The sequence below is a fragment of the Vicugna pacos genome, chromosome 20 (assembly GCF_048564905.1).
Source record: "Vicugna pacos chromosome 20, VicPac4, whole genome shotgun sequence".
Classification (NCBI taxonomy): Eukaryota; Metazoa; Chordata; class Mammalia; order Artiodactyla; family Camelidae; genus Vicugna; species Vicugna pacos.
Window position 1 is genome coordinate 19,542,521 of NC_133006.1, and position 17,600 is coordinate 19,560,120.

Below are 17,600 nucleotides of genomic sequence, written 5' to 3' on the forward strand. Positions count from 1 at the left end.
ATTTGATGACTTGAAAGCTTAAGAGCATTAGGCTGGATAGCCAGACTCACCCAACTCCACAGTAGGGATGACCTTGCCCACAAGACCCCAATATTCCAAGTATGTTGATCAAGACCCCCTTCCCTATATCCTGATAGTGCTCAGATATGCATCGTCAACTTGCGCCTTTGTAAGTCCACCTTTCCCTGTATCTGGCTCTTCCTTTAAGGCTTCCTTTACTATCATAACCTGCACAGAAATCACCTGGGGATCTTGTTAAATGCAGATGTGGATTTAGTGGGCCTGGGGTGGGGCCTGAGAGGTTTTAGTGCGTGCCAAAATGCCTCCTGTCTAGTACAACCTAGTCTTCTGAGCCACTGAATCCTTTAAAAGAATGTCTTTCTTATCTGTGCTCTAATCCCCATTTTGTGGTTATTTGTAATTTAATATTCAGATGGGTAATCCTCTGTTCCAGGCCCTGGTTGAGAAGGGGGCACTTGGGTGGCTTCCTAAAGCATCAGGGAGTGATCTCTAAGGAGGTGGGAGCTTCACCTGGGGGTGGAAGGACTGAATGTCAACTGGCTCAGACTTTGTGGTTTCATGACACGATCCCCATGGCCCAGAAGCTGCAGACCAACCACTCACCCTTCACTTTCATTTAAAGCTGGAAAACCTAGTCACCCGAAATTTTTGTTTCCTCTTTTTATAGAGAGAGGAAAACAAAACTTAAGTAAGTTTTTGTAAAGGTTCTTAGCTTGAGCCTTAAAAGCTAGTCCCCTTATAATTTTTAATGAAGATCTGAATAGAATAGGGTCAGGGAATTAACCACAAGTATATTACTAACACTGGTTTACATTTTAAAAGCACCTGACAGTTTCCAAATCATTTGAATATCCACAATCTGTTTGATCCTTTCAACAACCCTGGAAGGTAGAACAGGCATTATTATTCTTTTTTATCTCAGTTTCTGGATAAAACAATCTCAGAGATCAAGTGCCATCCAGGTTCAAACAGCTACTTGGTGGTGGAGCTTGGGTTCAACAACTTTTATTTTATGTTATTATTTTTTAATTCAAGTATAATTGAATTACAATATTATATTCATTTTAGGTGTACACCATAGTGATTCAGTATCTTCATATCTTACAAAATGATCACCATGATAAGGCTGTTACCATCTGTCACCAAAGTTGTTACACTATTATTGACTATATTCCCTATGCTGTACATTACATTCCCCGAGACTTATTTATTTTATAACTGGAGGTTTATATCTCTTAATCTCACTTATTTCACTCTTCCTCCTACCCTCCCCCAGGCCCCGCCGGCAACCACCAGTTTGTTCTCTGTATCTGTGAGTCTGGGTTCAGAGCTTTTTAATGCTCAGCAGGCATTCACAGCTGTTACCTCGTGTACTATCTGCCCCCACCCTCCGATGTGCCTACCACATTTGCCCACAAAATGATTAAAAATTACCCAAGAACCCAGAGCTGGGAGCAGACTTGGGACTCAGGCCTGTATATTCTCTCTTAGCCTAGGTTGCAGGTCTTCTTGGTTTTTACCTGAAAACAACTGCAACAGTTGCTGCTTCTCCTTCCAGGTTTCCCATAATTTGAGCGTGCTCATTCTCACTGCCACCGTCCCTACCTGGGATGTCATCATCACACACCCAAATTATTGCCGCAGCATCACTCTAGGTTATTAAGACTAGAACAGACACTGCTGGAGCCCTACTATGTGCCAGGCCTGAAGGTAGAAATGACTACGTCCTTGTCCCTGTCCTCAAGGGCTTTCCAGGAAACAGACCCGAAACAGGTCCCTGCAACAGTACAAGGACTGCGTGGTGATGGGGAGACATGCAGGGAACAAAGGAGGGGCTGGGTGATGGCAGGCTGTTCCTTCCCATTGGTCTTCTGGCCGTCAGATTCTCTTCCCTCACAGGCACTCAGTGTTCTGTGTGTTCCCTGGTCAAGATCCTTTACTAACTTCACAGTGCCAAGACTTCAGCTTGGCATTTATTTTTATTTTTTTATTGAAGTATAGTTGATTTACGATCTTGTGTTAGTCTCAGCTTGGCATTTATTGTCCCCATTATCTGGCCCCTGCATTTTACCATTCCTCAGGACAACCCTCTGTGCCAGTCACAACTTTCTCCTGATGGGCCCAGAGACTTACTGCTGCATATTCCTATGATCTAGTCAAAGAATCATGGTAATAATCCTAGTCCTACTTATTGCTTGACTGTATCACTCTGCTAAGCATTTTTTCATATTATTTCACGTAATCCTCATAACTCATTGTGGTAGGTACCATCTTCCTAGTTTGGTAGAAGAGAAAGCCAAGGTTCAGAGAGGTTAAGTAACTTGACCAAGTCACACAGCTTAAACACAGCTAAGTAGAACTCATCCCCCAAGGTTAAACCCCAAATCATCCCAGTCTTGACATTTACTCTACTGAGATGAGGAGCAGAAAATGGCGTATATCAGGGGTTAGTAGTTTTGTCTCCTCACTTCTGCTGCTCCGTATACCCCAGAGACTCTCTCTTACCTTGAATTCCCTCAGTTGCTGCTTGTTCCCTTTACACCATGTGATCCTGGATTACTTAAGCTTCCACTGCCTTAGAATTGTTCTCCAGTGATTTCATGGAGATGCATTTGAGCCTGACTACAAACTATTATTCAGACTTGATAGACAGCCAACATTCATAATAATAACTAGCAATTAATGTTGCTGAAACTGGAGAGCAGTCTGCAGAACACCAGCAGAGGCATCAAGACAGCCTGGCAGTGTGATTAGTACAGTCATCACTCTGGCCTGCAGTTTCCTCATCTGTAAAGTGCAGGGGCTCCATCTAGACACTCTTCAGTCCATAAACATTTATTGTACTCCCCCCGCCCCATGCACCAGGCACTCCTCTAGGTACTGGGGGTAAAACAGACAGAAATCCTTGCTTTCCTTCTGGTAGGAGGAGACAAGAGACAAAGTAGATACGTGAAGTATCTATTATGTCAGACGGTGGTGGGCGCAACAGAAATTCAAAGCAGGGAAGGAGGAAAGGAAATGCCAAGGAATGACATTATCTGACTTAGATTTTATAAAGCTCTCTAGCTGCTGGTGGAGAATAGACTGTAACAGAACAAGCTAGTGAGCGGGAGACCAACTAGGAGGTAAGTGCAGCGATCCAGGTGAGGGCGTGTGGGGTGGCTAGGGCCAGAAGTTGTGCTTAGAAGTGGTCAGGTTTTGGATATATTTTGAAAGTAAAGCCAGAGTAATTTACTGATGGATTATGTGTGGAGCCGACTCAAGGATGTCTCCAAGGTCTTTGCCTTGGAAGGAACACCTGAAGGATGGGGTTACCATTAGCTAAGAGGGAGAAGACCATGATAGGAGCAGGTTTTGAGGAGATAACCAAGTGGAAATATGGAGTCTGGAGTTTAAGGCTGGAGACATAAATGTGAGAGAGTCATCAGGGCAGAGATGATGTATCAGATATCTTTTAGGCATGGCTTTAAAGGCTCCTGGCCCCACCCGTTCCTCCACCTGATGTAATGCAGCTGATGTTGGCCAGATTTGCAACGAGTATGGACTGACAGTGCGTCACTCCCTCCTGCTCAGTGCGTCTCTTGCTTCCTGCCCAGGGGTGGCTGTAGGACAACTCACTCCTCTCTGCCATATGTACAACCCAGAATTATTGAGGGTTTGATGCACATGGGACCCCCCTCCCCTTAACCAGTGGTGGATGGAAGCTGGTGGATAAATGCAGATCCCTCTTCATCCCTTGACAGGAAGTTCTGAATCTCCTCATATGGTTCTGGGGAGTCAAGCATCAATCTCTCATAGCAGTGGTCAGCTCAGTAATGCATCCTTGAATTGGTTTCCCTTTTTCTGTTTCTCTTGCCCTGTCCCTCATTTCTGCTGTCAAGAATTAAATTCCCATATAAACTACCTGCATGCAAACTTTTTATTAGGTTCTGCTTTTAGGAGAACCTGGGTTAAGACAAGTGGCACTTAACACCCTGAGACTGAAAGAGATTACCAATGGATTAATGAAGATTGGGAACAGATCCAAGGACTGAGGCCTAGGAACCTCCAACATTTTGAGGTGAAGGAGATGAGGAGGGGCTAGCAAAGGAGACCCGGAAGAATAATCAAGAAAGCGTAGTAACATGGAAGCCAAGAGAAAAAAGTGTTTCAAGGAAGAATCATCAGCTGATTGTCGCTGAGCAGTCAAGTAAGATGAAGACTAAGTGATGACCATTAGGTCTAACCACAGTGAGAGAACCGGTAACCTTAACAAAGAACAGTTTGAGCGGAGTTGTGGAATGACCAAAATGAGTTTGAGAGAGAAGACAGAAGGGAAGTAGAGTCAAGAGAGACTTTTTTTTTTTTGTTGGGAGAAATTAAAGCATATTTATATATATTTATATGATGATGGCAAATGATTCAGCAAAGAGGGAAAAACAGATGATGCAGGAGAGAGGAGGGAGCACTGCTGAAGGGAGGAGGAGATGGGATCAGTGGCCAGTGCAGGTGTTTGCCTTAGATAGGAGCAAAGGACAGCTTATCCCCAAACTGCAGGAGAGAAAGCAAGGTTTGGGGGCAAATGCTCACATCCTGTCACTCACTGAGTGCTTGAGTTGCAAGAGGTCATAAGACTTTGAGTCTGTGCCTTCCACCATTCCCCTCCGGTTTACAGAGGAGACCCAGAGAGAAGGGACATACCATTGACTAGAAACCAAGGCTCCTCTGTCCCACCCAGCACTTAGGGCTCTTCCCTTGGGCCAGAATCTGTCACTCACCTCAGCTGTGCTCTGGGTAGTGGACATTAGTCTCATGGACTCCAGGAAGGATATTAGATAGGGAAATGGAGAAACGGTCAAGCTTCAGGATAGGACCAACAAGCCATGGGGTGGATTAATCTGAAGGTCTATTGATGAGTTCAAGGGGTTTTCCTAGATATGTTTAGGAGTCAGTGTAATCACTGCAGGAAAAAAAAAAAAAAAGCTGTAAACTGACAAATTGGGTTGAGAAAAATCTGCCAAAATGCAGGAGAGTATTATAAATCCCAGTGCAAACAGAAGGGCACATAAATGCTTCTGGAATATAGATTCCTGGTTTCAAATATTCTGTTAAGCCTTGTTGCTTAATTTGTGGTTTGGAAATACGGTTCCTCTCAGCTTAGAGTTAGTGCAGCCTGAAGAGTGGGCAGTGAGGTCATAAGACAGGGAGGCCACAGTAAAGAGGCACAAACATGCTGGGCCCGTGGAAGAGCCACACCAGCCTTTGCCTTGACTTCTAGGAAACTTGTAAAACCACTGCAATCTCTTTGCCCTAATTCCATTCATTTCACAAACATTCTCTGCACTTTTGTGCTAAATGCTACAGGTATGTGGGGTAGGGGCATTGGGGGATACACAGGACAGACACGCTGAAATAGAGGTCCTGCCTTCACATTTTTACAGTCTTATAGGAAGAAATTTTCACACATTTGGCTGTGATTTCAGGTCCACTGGCCAGTCTCCCGTTTCCCAGTCCCGGACAGAAGGGGTGTACAGTGTGGGGAGATTGCGTCCCTACCCACTGCAAAGATAGCTCCCTGACTGTGGATTCAAAAATATAAATTATGAACTGCTCTTGGGTACAAATTACTCCCATGTGAGCTTGCTGAGCGTGATCCACTTATCTCTAGGGCTGATCGCTAGTTAAATCCTGCCCAAGTAGCCGAAAGCCTGTTTGTTTTATGACAAACAGTAGAAAGGGGCCCTGCTGAAATTCAGGCCTCAGTTAGAACCTTAAGCCAGTGCTCTAATATGTTTGTTTGGGGAATCCTTCAGCTGGCACAGTCCGGGAACCGCTCTCCCCGCTTCCCATCAAAACAATATCAAAGCAGACAACGACGCACAGGCTCGGTTGGGACTTTCCACCATGTGGGGGTGGAGGACACGCTGAGGGAATGGGGACGGGGGGCAGGGTGGGTGCTGGATGTCACCGTGCGATAACCCAGGACTGCTTCTCTGAAGAAACGATCTCTTCGTTTCTCTTGCCCTTTGCAGCTGTTTCAGAGCACCTGCCGTATCAGTGATTTCATAGAACCCTCACATGCTCCCCGTGAGGGAGGTGGAGCTGGTCTCATTATCACCCTGGTGCAGCCTAAGGGACCGAGGCTTCAGGAGGCGACAGGACTCAGCCCAGGTCACCTGGCTAATAAGCGGTTGAGCTGAGACTCAAGTCCACGTCAACTGACAGTGACTCGGACACCCTGGTGACAGAAGTCTCCTCAGCCCCCCACTCTTCAGAGGGAGGTGTGGCCCTCGCTCCCACAACAAGATTCCTGCTTTGAGTCCCAGCTCTGCCCTGGGCAGCTGTATCACCTGGGCAAGTTGTTTAAGGGTCTCTGTGTCTCTTTCTTCATGTGTAAAATGAGCAGAATAATAATACCAGAGTCCCGATGGGGTGTTTTGAAGAGGGAAATGACATGTTTTAGCAAGAGCAAAACACACTGTTGGGCACAGTGCAAGACATCAATAAGTGTCATAGCCCCCACCCCCTGAAGTCTTCCAAGGCACAACCAAATGACTGTATTTAAGAATCCTGCAGAAGGCTCCCTGCTTTCCTTCCTCCTGTCCCGCACTTCCCTCCCTCTCTCTGGGATAATGTTCCCTCCGCTTGTACAACTCTTTCTAACTTTTCAAAGTGCTTTCCTCTTGATCCTCCTGACAACCCTGTAAGATAATAGAACCCGAAATCTTCACTTCCTTCTTACAGGTAAGGGGGAACCAAGGTAAGAGAGGCGATAGGCTGCCCTGGGGCTACGCCTCTGTTCCCCACGGAGTTGGGACTCTCCCTACTGCAGTTATCACTCGGGTTACTTGAAATCTTTAATTGTGTGGGTTTCCTTTTCCGCCTTTGGAAGTGGCGGGAGGTGACCTAATTGAATCTCTGAGAGCTCAGGATTACCTTTCAGAATGAAAACAGTGGAGAGCAAAGTGGTTTGCAGCCCGGAACCACCCCCCCAGGCCACTCAGCCTCCCTGCACTTCAAGACCTGGACCCTGGGGTTGGAAAGGCAACCCAGGGCAAGGAGCAAATTCCAGCTGACTCCCCATAAGTGGGTGAGAGTTGAAAAGGTCAAAGGCCGCTGCTCCCGCCTGAGATTCCAGCGTCAGCTCTGCCACCTGATATGTGAGAACACCTTGAACGAGTCAAGGTTCAGCTCAGTTTCCTCATCTATAACAGGAAGACGGGATTTAGATAATGTCTCAGCGGCCTTTCTGAGAACCTGAAAGGGACTTGCCTGAGGACAGCAGTGGCAATTTTTTAAAAGACTTTATCATGAAAGTTTTCAAACAAATTCAACATCAACAAAACAGTGTTATGAACCCCCAGGTATCCCAGCTTCGACAATCAGGAACATTCCGGCTTTCTCGTTGCCTCTCTACCTCTACCGTCTACCCTCTACCTACTTGATGGTTATTTTGTAGAGTTCTTATTTTCAGGTGAAACTTACAAACATAGAAATGCAGAAATCTTTGCTGTGTAATATTAAGAAATAAATCTGCCCATGTAAGCTACACCTCTATCATGACATAGATTACTTCTGCTTTCCTAGAAAGTTCTATCATGCCCAATCCTGGGCAAACATCACCTAAACGTGAGTTTAGCACACAGGCTGGTGAAGGCTCTCGTTTCGGGGCTGGCTAAATCAGAGTCAGATCTGCTGTCTTAAACTATTGCCTCCTGATTCTGTCCAGTCCTGTCATCTCTGTGTCCCCGGAGATTATGGGTTTCTCCCCTGTGTACTCTGTCCACTTCTTCTATTACAAGGACTTGACTACCTCGGCTACAAATTCTTAGAAGCTCTCTTTTCTTTTTCCTGCACACTTACTCTTCTCCAGGTTTTTTTCTTTTGTTCTCTTCCATTTTTCATTCCTATAACCGCTTTCTCATGTCTGCCGCTGTTTCTGTCCTTTAGAATATTCTCACTTTTCTGTGTTCAGCCCATCTTCTCTAAGCACACTGTCCTGTGTCTGTTCACACCCTGGACACTTGATACTGAGCCATTATTTCAGGGTCCAGCCCAAGGCCAGGCACTTAATCACAGTGATTGAGTGAATATGCAAAGGGCCACATCCTCTAGAAACACCTGAGTATAGTAACTGTAACCTGGTCCACTAAGGAACCCCAACTTGTCCGCCTTGCCATTTCTGGATCACCTCTATCTCTCCGCATGGAGCACAATGATATTAGCTGCCCCTTGGGAAGCACCAGCATTTGAAAGGAAGGAGGCTGATTTCCTGACAAAATGTGACCCAAAGGACCATCCTCCTCCCACCCCTCACCATTTAAAAAAAAAAAAAAGAAAAGAAAAACAGAGCAAGCTGGGCTATCAGGGATATTTCCTGTTTTCCGCTCTTGAAAGCATCCTGGATAGATGGAACTGAGGGATCAAAGGGACTGTCTGCCTCTGGGGCTTGGGGACTGGCAGAATGGCTTTTAACCCTCTGCTATATCCTACTGTGAGTGGCATAGGCAGTTTATCTTCTATTTCCAGGGAAGATTTAACTTCTTGTGGGTAAGGGCCTTGTTATTAATTCATTCATCAGACATTACTGTACTCTACCAAATGCCAAGCTTTGTGTGAGGATCTGGGGTTACAAGATGAATATGACACAGTCTCTGGTCTCTTTTCTCTAACAGCAATGACCACAAGTGTTAACGTGATTAAGCACTTTCTCCATATCAGGCACTCACTGCATGCTTTTCATACATTAGATCCTCACAACAAGCTTATGGGGTATTATTATGCCCATTTTACAGATAAGGAAAGCAAGGCTTATGGTGGTTAAATAACCTGTCATGGGCACATGACTAACAGATGTCAGGGGCAGATGTCAAGGCTGGGGTTAGAGTCCAGTGGTCTGACAGTTGAACCCTACTTCTTAGCCAAAACACCCTGTCTGCCCCCTGGAGAACCTACCTTCCTGTCTGAAACATGGTAGTTACTCATTGCTAGTAATTTCTGCAAATGCAGTTTACCTCTGGGCTTGGTCAGGTGGTTTCTGACGCCCAGGTTTCTTCACATCCCATTTACTGTACTGTATGTACTAGGATTGAGGTGCGTCAGCTTGTAGCCCCTGAAGCCTGAACACAAGAAGTCAGGGACAAAGAGCATGTCAGGCTCATGCTTGTACCCCACCTCCCATTTCTGGAACAGATCACTCCCCACAGGTGTTTTTTGGTGGGAGAGAGGCCTTTTCTCCAAAGCCTGGAAAGAAACCTGAGGTGATGTTGACAGGTGATAATAGTGAGCAAGTGAACATATACTGAGCAATTATTCTAGGCCTTTGCTTCTATCAGTTCTTCCATCCTTGCAACAATAGATAGTTTTTTTTTTCTATTTTTGGAGGAGGATCAGAGGCTCAGAGTGGTTAGTTAACATATCTAAAAATCACACAGCTAGACAGCCAGGATTTGATCCTAGGTTTGACTAACTCCAAAACCTACACTTTAATCATTGTCTCCCTGATGCTAAAACTTGGCAGAAGGAGGAAGAAACTCCTTTCCTGCTGAGATTCCTGACAAACCATAAGTGGCAAGGCAGGTGGGGATACCAAGTAACTTTGAGATCTGTTGGTTAGGGATGCCTGGCACAAAAGGATCTTAAGGTGCTTCCGACTCTGCAATTCTGTCTCTTTAAGACCCAGAGCTCCCATGCCAGGCCTACACTATGATCCTCACAGATTTCAGGGGTGGGGAAACCGGACTGAACGCGCTGACATACAACAAGAAAAAAAAGACCTCAGCATTTTTGCCTCGCCTCGGTGGCTCCGGCCTTTTTTCTTCCCCTCTCTTGCTCTCATTTATTTATTACTGTGCTATTCCCTAGCCCTGCTGCTGTGTCAATACTGATAAAAGCAAATCACCCCACAAACAGGTGCAGCCAGAGCTGCCCCTTGGACAGCTGCCAGGGAATGTGATCGCTCAGCTGGGGTGACCTGCCCCTGCCCAGCCCCCTTCTCGGGTTCCAGCCTAGGGCATGTGTCCTTGGGCAGTTAATGTCGGTCTGAGCCTGGTATTTCAGTTGGCATCATTGACTCAAGCTGGCGGGTGTTGTTGGGGTGGGGTGGGTGTGTGCAGGACAGAGGGAGCCTCCAAGAGTTATCTATCTATTTATTTTCTCTTTTGGTTTCTTCCAACAAATTCATAAAATACTATGTCACCAAGTCCCTCCTGCCACTATGTGAAAAGATTTCCTAAGAATATCACTGCCTGACTTGTCTAGGTAAGAAGTATTTTTTCCAGACCTACCCATTTCCAGATTCACACATACACTTGCAATTTAATGATCCAAAAGACATTTTCTGAGTATCTCCTAGGGCTTAGCTGAGGTTTCACCAATAAACATTTTTGAGCCAACTGTGTTATCCAGAATACATTTTGATGCTACCAAGCCATGTGACTTTGACTCGTTTGAAAAAGATTGTATTTCATTCCTCCCTCCCCCATTCCTGTGTTTTGTCCCTAAGCATCCTTTCCCCGCTTCCCTAGGGCACCCGCCTTTCCGGAAATGTCCTAGCCCAGCGGGCAGCTTCCACCTCCCAGGGAGGTGGGACCGGGGCAACAATGCGGTGGCAGCGCAGGCGGGCCTGGGGCTGGGGCTGGGGCTGGGGCTGGGGCTGGCTGGGTGGAGGGCAGGGGCTGGAGCCGCCCTGCAGCGGGGCTGCCGCAGAAGAGCGCAGCTCAGGGAGGGGAGGAGGTTGCTATGCAAATAAGGCTGCAGCGTGCGGGCCCTCCCCCTCTCCTTACCCAGGGGCCCTCCGGTTGCCAAAACAGACCATTCCCCAGAACAGTCGCCTAGAAACGGGCGCTGTCATAGCAGCCTCTCTAGCGGCGAGGCAGCCGCGCTGCCGGGAGGAGCTGGGTCAGGGTGTTCAGACCTCCTCAGCACCCCCTCCCCACCGAGTCTCTACCTCAGGGAAGGGAGTGGTGGCTTGGGCCTCTCCTTGGAGAAGGGGAGGGCGCTAATTGGATTGGAACACTCCAGAAACACATCAGCTGCTCCTCCCTGGGGGAAAGGGGTGTGGTTTGGGGGAGGCTGCAGACTGTCTTTGTGATGACGGGTCTCAGCCTCACCCTCCCTGCAGCCGCACCCTGACCTGGTCCTTACCAGCCTCTGTCCACCCAGAGCCTTCCTAGGGCACAATGGCAAGTTCTTTGTGGAGTGGAGGAGGTAAACATGGATCAGATAATCGCAGAATAAAATTCAGCCATGATAAGGAGGGGTACCTGATGCTACAGGAATTCAAGATACTGGATCTGACCTGCTTTGGAGGGGTCAGGGAGAATTCAGGTTTGCTGCTGCTTCCGCGTCTTAGCTACTTGGTTCCTCAACATGCCCTTCTCAGCAGCCTTCCCTCATTTGGACCAGCCTGTGCTGACCTGGGCGCAGTGACTTTTTTCTCCCTCATTTGGCACCAAGAGAGCCTTTTGTCATTTAACTGTGTTTCTTGCCTCTTGTCAATTAAACTACAGTATAAACTTCTAAAAGGCAGAACCCATGTTATTCTGTGAAGGCACACCTTGACCATGAAGGACAAGACAGATTTTAACAGATCCCTTTGAATTTGAGTGCCAGTGATCTTTATCATCCTGGGAGGCCTCTAAGGTTGCCTTTGCAGTAACTTTTAAATTGCCTTCGGAGAATACTAAAACCTCACAAAAGTCTGAAATTAAGGGGAGGAGATCCAGTGGCAGCCTGAGCAACATTAAGCCAACAGGTGGGCTATTGAGAAAGTGAGTGACTATTTAGCACACACGTTCCACGTGGTCCAGATGCTGCTGGCCATGGACAGAGGTGTTATGTGAGCCCATGTCTCAGACAAGGATGGGAGAACAGCTCTGTGCTTCTGGTCCAGGAAGTTCCCTCCCTTCATAATCCACAAGAGGCCTTGAGAGAATTTTGGACTCAAACATCAGATCTTCATTCAGTCTGGCTTAGTAAGGCAGCATGTAATTGTGTGATCGCTCCCTCCTCTTTCTCCCTTACCTTCCTCATATATTGAGTACCTACTGTATGCCAGGCACTGGAGATTCAGAGAAAGATTGAATTGGTATCATTCTATATTTGCAAGGAGAAAAATCATAGTTTAGGGGACATTTGCATGCCTTATGGTCACCAGTATCTTTTGATCATCTTTCCTATGTTTGTGGGTTTTCCCCCCATCATAAATCCCACTTCTCAAAGTGAAGGCGAGGAACGTGCTTTCTTAGACTTCCTTGTAGCTAAGGTATAGGCGTGTGACCTAGATTCCACCAATCAGATGTAGTAACATGAGACTTTGATTTGGAAAGAGCCACTGAGGGAGCAGGCATCCCAGAGAACAGGGCTAGAGGAGGTACCTGGCTTTTAGAGCAGCAGAAGAGATGTTTGGGGATCCAATTTTCACTATTGTTGAAGGGGGTGAGGGGAGGCAAGTTGTAGAATTTGTGCTGATTGATAGCCACCATGTGGCTTTGCTAGAAAAGTACCTCCTGGTGGTCTGGGTATCATCCCTGAATACTGAACCTTCGTAACCTTCTGGATTCTGTGAGCCTCTTAATATTTTTAAATAAATTCCTTTTCTGTTAGAGTGGATCCTGTTGTTTGCAGCTAAGAACTCTGATAAAAATGAATGGATGATGAGTAGGTGGGTAGAAGGGTGGATGAAGGGTGGGTGGATGGGTGTGCAGGCACCAAAATATTGAGTGATTCTAGGGGGAGATTGGATTGTGGGCTATTTTTTCTCTCTGGTTCTCTGTATCTTCTTCTCCTCTCTCTCTTTTTTTTTAACAGTGAAAGAACGCTACTTGTATAAGAATAATTTTTAAAAGCTACCAGAAACTCAGACCTCGAAAAGCTCAAAGTCCAGTAGCAGATCAGCACGGGGAAGGTAAGCCAACTCTGAACACTGTGGGTTCCGAGCCAGTGTGAGCTCTGGAGAGGCCATGGCTCTGGACTCAGACCCGCTGTCTCAGCCAGTCCGCCCTGCCCAGCAGCGAAAAGCCTGCCTTTTCTCTCCGCCTCCTCAGAACCCAAGGCTGTGCCCACCACTCCGAGGCATGCACTTGGCTCATCCTGCCTTGTGACATTGTTACTATTGTTACCCAACAATCCTATTTTACCTTGAGCAAGGATGACATGCACATTTGTGACTCATCCCACATTGTTCTGCTCTCTCCCAGCTCTGGACTTCCAGTGGCACTGTCTGTCCCTTGGTTGGCAAGGACCACAAACTTGTTCTGCAGCGATTGTTCTCATGAGCTCGTCCCATCGCCCAGGGTAGACTCAGCTCCATGGAGGCTGAGGTTGCAATTTATATGATTTTTGCAACCTCTATTCCCCACAGCTTTGAGGAGTGTAGGATTTTATGATACGTCTATAGAAGATGAGGATCATATGGTTTCTTTTAACCTTGATGACTTCACCATAGTAAAATTATAAACTTTTGCAGGCAGAGACCTTTTTCATAGATGATTGTCTATGATGTGCCAGGCCCTGTGCTGAGTGTGGAAACAGAGAACTAAGTAAGGCACAAATCCTCTTCTTTAGGAGTTCACAGATTAATAGCAAGAAACAGGTATATAGACAAATAAATAGAAAAAAATTGGTAGAAGAGCTTGGGTAGGCAAGTGTACAAGGTGGAGAAGAGAGTGACGGGCTAGGGGCAAAAAAGTCTTTTCCGTAGGAATAATATCACAGGCGTATTCTAAGACAGCTCTGTCCTCAGTACGTAATGTGTGTTCATTCACTTAATCCTTGCAACAGCACAAGCCAAGTGCTATTACCCCCATTTTACAGGTGAGGAAACTAAAGCCCTGAGAGAGTTAATGTCTTAACAGGGTTGCACACTGGTGAGCTGAAGGGTTGGGATGGGCACCCAGGCTTCTCTGCTCTAACATCAGTGAGTTTAACTGCTGTGTCGTACTGCCCTAAGAAGATTCTGGAAAAGCAAAAAAGGCTTGGAGGCCTTCTACACAGGCCAGGGCACGGAGGGGCTCATGCCCATCCTACCGTCCTGCTCAGCTAGGACATGGGTGCACAGAACTGTATGGTACAGGGGTGACCACTCAGTGACAGGTGAGAACCCACTACCACAGCCTTGGACTTCAGTCATTCCCTTGGTTTCTTGATGGGTAATTGCAATAGTGAAGAGTAGTGACCTCAACAAAACTGTGAGGTTGGCAGAACGGGATTCTCCTCCCCAAGTGCAGGGAAGACCACTGGCTTTGGAGTCACAGGGACTTGGGATCCGGTCCCAGCCCTGCTGCTGACTGACTGAGTGACCTTGGGCAAGTCACTCAGCATCTCTGAACCTCACTTTTCTTGACTATTAATTGAGGATAATAACCTCAGTGTTGACATAAGATTAAATGAGATAATGCACGTAGATCTGTTTAGAGCTACTGCCTGGCACGTAGCAAGCTGGCCAAAAATGGCACCTGTTTAAGTCCCAATCCTTTATCTACAACTCCAAAACCTAAAAGCTCGGAAAAGGAAACACATCTGGCAACCAAACCTGTCCTGAATGAATGCAAAGCCATTTAAGTCTTTTCTTTGGTCTCGTCTAGTATGCTAATCCATGATCCGTACACTTCATTGCAGAAATATCAATGTGTTTGACTGTAGAATGCTGCCCACATCCAGCTAGAGGCATTACAAAATATATAGTATGAGTACCGCATTGCTTTCTAAAATTAAAAAAAACAAACCAACCCTGAATTACAAAGCATATCTGACCCCAAAGGCAAAGGCATCAGAGAATGGGTTTAAAGTTGCATTATCTCCCCTCTAGACCACTCTGTCCACTTCTCTAATTCTTAATCCCAACTGCTCAAATGGCCCTTGGGCACCTAGAATAATCTTTTCCTCCAACAGAAATACAGAACCATCCACACACCCTTCGGGCCTCCCGCAGACTTGCCTCCTAGGGCTAAGATCCTTTGCTCCCATGTTTCCTCCCCTCTACTTTCTGCCAGTCCCGTAGAACTTCGGCGCTCTTTTCTGCTGTACCCTGGTTAAGAAGGTGGACTTCGGAAACGTGTCCTTCTCTGAACTGTTCTGCCAGTATGGTCTCAGCTAGTTGTTTCCTTCCCACAGGCAGCAGAGCTATTGCAAACGTCAATTTGTGCTTCACATATGACCTGCCGACTGACTAAGTAATGTCTGAGGTAAAAGTGTGCTGCCGCTTTTCAACCGTGCTGAAGCTTTGGTGGTTTTTCCACTATGAATTTCCCCGGTTGACTACAGCCCAGAATAACAACTCCTCTCATTTGCAGGATTGCAACAATTTCCGAAGGGAAAAAGAAGTCCTCGTGTTGTAGCAGGTTGGAAGCCACTGAGCTGGGCTGTCCAGGCAGCGTGTCATTTCCCGTTTAGCCAAGTGGGAGTCATGAGACCTGAGGTCAGGTTCCAGCCCTCCCCTGCCTGCTTGGGTGATCCTGGGGGCAGCCCCGTGTGACTTGGGGAGCTTTGGTTTCCTCATCCTGGAGCAGAGATCATGGAAATTATTTGGCAGGATTGTCAAGAAGATTAAATTAGATAACGAAAGGGCTTTGAAAGCTGACGTGTTGCACAAACGTAAGGATCATTGTTGTCATCGTCTCACACATATTGTCAGCTTCTTAAGGCAGGGACAGTGTCTTCTGTTTTTGTCTTCAGTTCCCGCAGTGCCGCCCACCACCCCGTGAGCCGCACTCAACACAGGGCTGTGGAGATGACCTCGCAGAAGCGCTACAAAGTGACTAGCACGACGGCTCAGCCCCTAGACGTTGCTTCATACGCCGTAGCTATTTCCTGCGTGTGTGCTGCTGTACAGACAGGCGGCACCGTGCAGAGGTTCAGAGCATGGACTGGTTCGAATCCTCTCTCTGTCGTGAGCTAGGTGTGCGCACGTTAGCACTAACCTGCCCTGGTGCCCTCGTCTGTCACACGGCTGATGAGAATAGTAGCTAGTTAATGGGGCGGCTGTGAGAGCTGAAGGAGTTTAGTCTGTGCCACAGAGCCAGGCACAAATCAAGCCCTCGGTAGGCATCAGTTGTTGTGACTATTTTACCGTTATGTCCTGAGCGATGCCTCTAGGGGCAGTCTGAGACGATCATGAGACTGAGAAGTAAGAAATCTAGCTCCTGGATTTTGTTCAGAGTCAGAAAGGCCTTCAAAGACAGTCAGGCCAGGCTCCTGGGGTCAGCACAGATGACGTCACCATGAACCCACTGAGCATCGTTCCCCCAGGTGTGGGCTGGATCCCTAGGCCAGACATCGTTGGGCAAAAAGTGTGTGAATTGAATGTTTGGACAAATATCACAACTGCCCAACATGCAGATGTTTCTGTTCGTGTTCCGTCTCGTCAGAATATGAGAGCCTGTTTCCTCATACCCCAGTCCACCCACATTTTCGAGTGTGAATTGTATCAATTTTTGACTAGGTAGTATGTGCAGATGGCACAAAATTCAAAGAGGTTCAAAGGGGCACACGGTGCGAAGCCTCCTCACCCTTGTCCCGGCCACCTGAGTCCCCTCCCCAGAAACACAAACTTTGATCTCAGTCTACTGGTAAGTGTCTCACTAAGTAAATCTATCATTTTAATGTGAAAACAAACCAGAATGTATTTTGGAGTAGAATGCTGCATTTGAGTGAACTTTCAGATAAAACAGGAGACTTCAAAGACATTTTATGCTCCAGGGTCGGGCAGGCTGGGGAGCTGCTCCTGGCTATGCCTCCTACCTATTCTTGGGGGAAAAACTTGAGTTTAACTCTGAGTCTCTGAAGTGCAAGCTTTAAGATGCCCCCTTCTCCTCTCCGTTATATTGGGTTTTCCTCATCGCCCCAGTCACCTGTTTTCAATCTAGCCCTTATGCCTCTTCCTGCCCTTGACTTTACCACCACCTTGCTGCCTGAACTTGAGCCAGTCCCCTCCACTCCGGGGCTTCAGTTTTCCTCACTTGTGAAAAGAAGGGTTGGACCAGGCCCATTCCAGGTGTGACATTCCAGGGCTGATCAACTAATTCACAATAAGGTGTAGATAACTGATAACAGCTTAATGTATTACCTCTCCTGTGAGTGGGAGCATTTTAAGAGATGCAATTTCTCATCCCCAAAGAATGAGTGTACCTGGTGCAATTTCAAGCATGGTCACAGGTGAGCAGGGATGCTGTAGGGGGAGGGGTGCCTTTTCCTGGCACTCCTCCAGGGGTCACCAGTGGTAAGGGGAGCTGCTCCAGCCGAGGGCAATGCCAGCCCTGAGGGGACGTGCCTGTTGGTTTCCCCCCAGAACTCACTCCACTCTTGTTTCTCTCTGGCACTGGCCAAGAACAGGGTTTTGTCATACATAAAAAAATGCTTCATCAGGGAAACCCATGTGTGTGGCCTGGAAAACTACTCTGTCCCCTGGGGCAACGGGTGTGGTGGGGGCTGTTAGTAGCTTGACTTCCACGTTCGCAGGTCAGCTCCCATCCTGGGTGAGTGAGGAGACCTCCACCGTAGGGCCATCAGTTTTCTGCCAGAGCAGGTGGTCCCACCACACCTGGATTCAAGACATCTGCTTTTCACCCAGGGAGAAAGACTGCCAAACGCTGTCTGGTTTC

At 47.1% G+C, this 17,600-nt stretch overlaps 2 long non-coding RNA genes across 5 annotated transcripts in view; one reads left to right on the forward strand and one right to left on the reverse strand.

The window, feature by feature from the left end:
- The window catches only part of LOC140687596 (uncharacterized), a 64,925-nt gene that overhangs the window by 12,301 nt on the left and 35,024 nt on the right, over positions 1–17,600 (reverse strand). Inside the window, exon 1 of one of the 2 annotated variants that reach the window (XR_012061994.1) lies at positions 2,527–2,659. The exons of the other annotated variant lie outside the window; for it this stretch is intronic. This is a non-coding gene — a long non-coding RNA (uncharacterized lncRNA). Of the gene's footprint in view, positions 1–2,526; positions 2,660–17,600 lie in introns of those variants that run through there. 2 annotated transcript variants of the gene reach the window in all.
- On the forward strand, positions 10,874–15,580 carry LOC116284729 (uncharacterized). 3 transcript variants are annotated; one of them, XR_012061993.1, is made up of 4 exons: positions 10,874–11,208; positions 12,811–12,907; positions 15,115–15,185; positions 15,294–15,580. It is a non-coding gene; the product is annotated as an uncharacterized lncRNA (long non-coding RNA). The 3 variants fall into 3 exon arrangements; XR_012061992.1 differs by lacking the exon at positions 15,115–15,185 and having other exon boundaries at positions 10,874–11,328; XR_012061991.1 differs by lacking the exon at positions 15,115–15,185.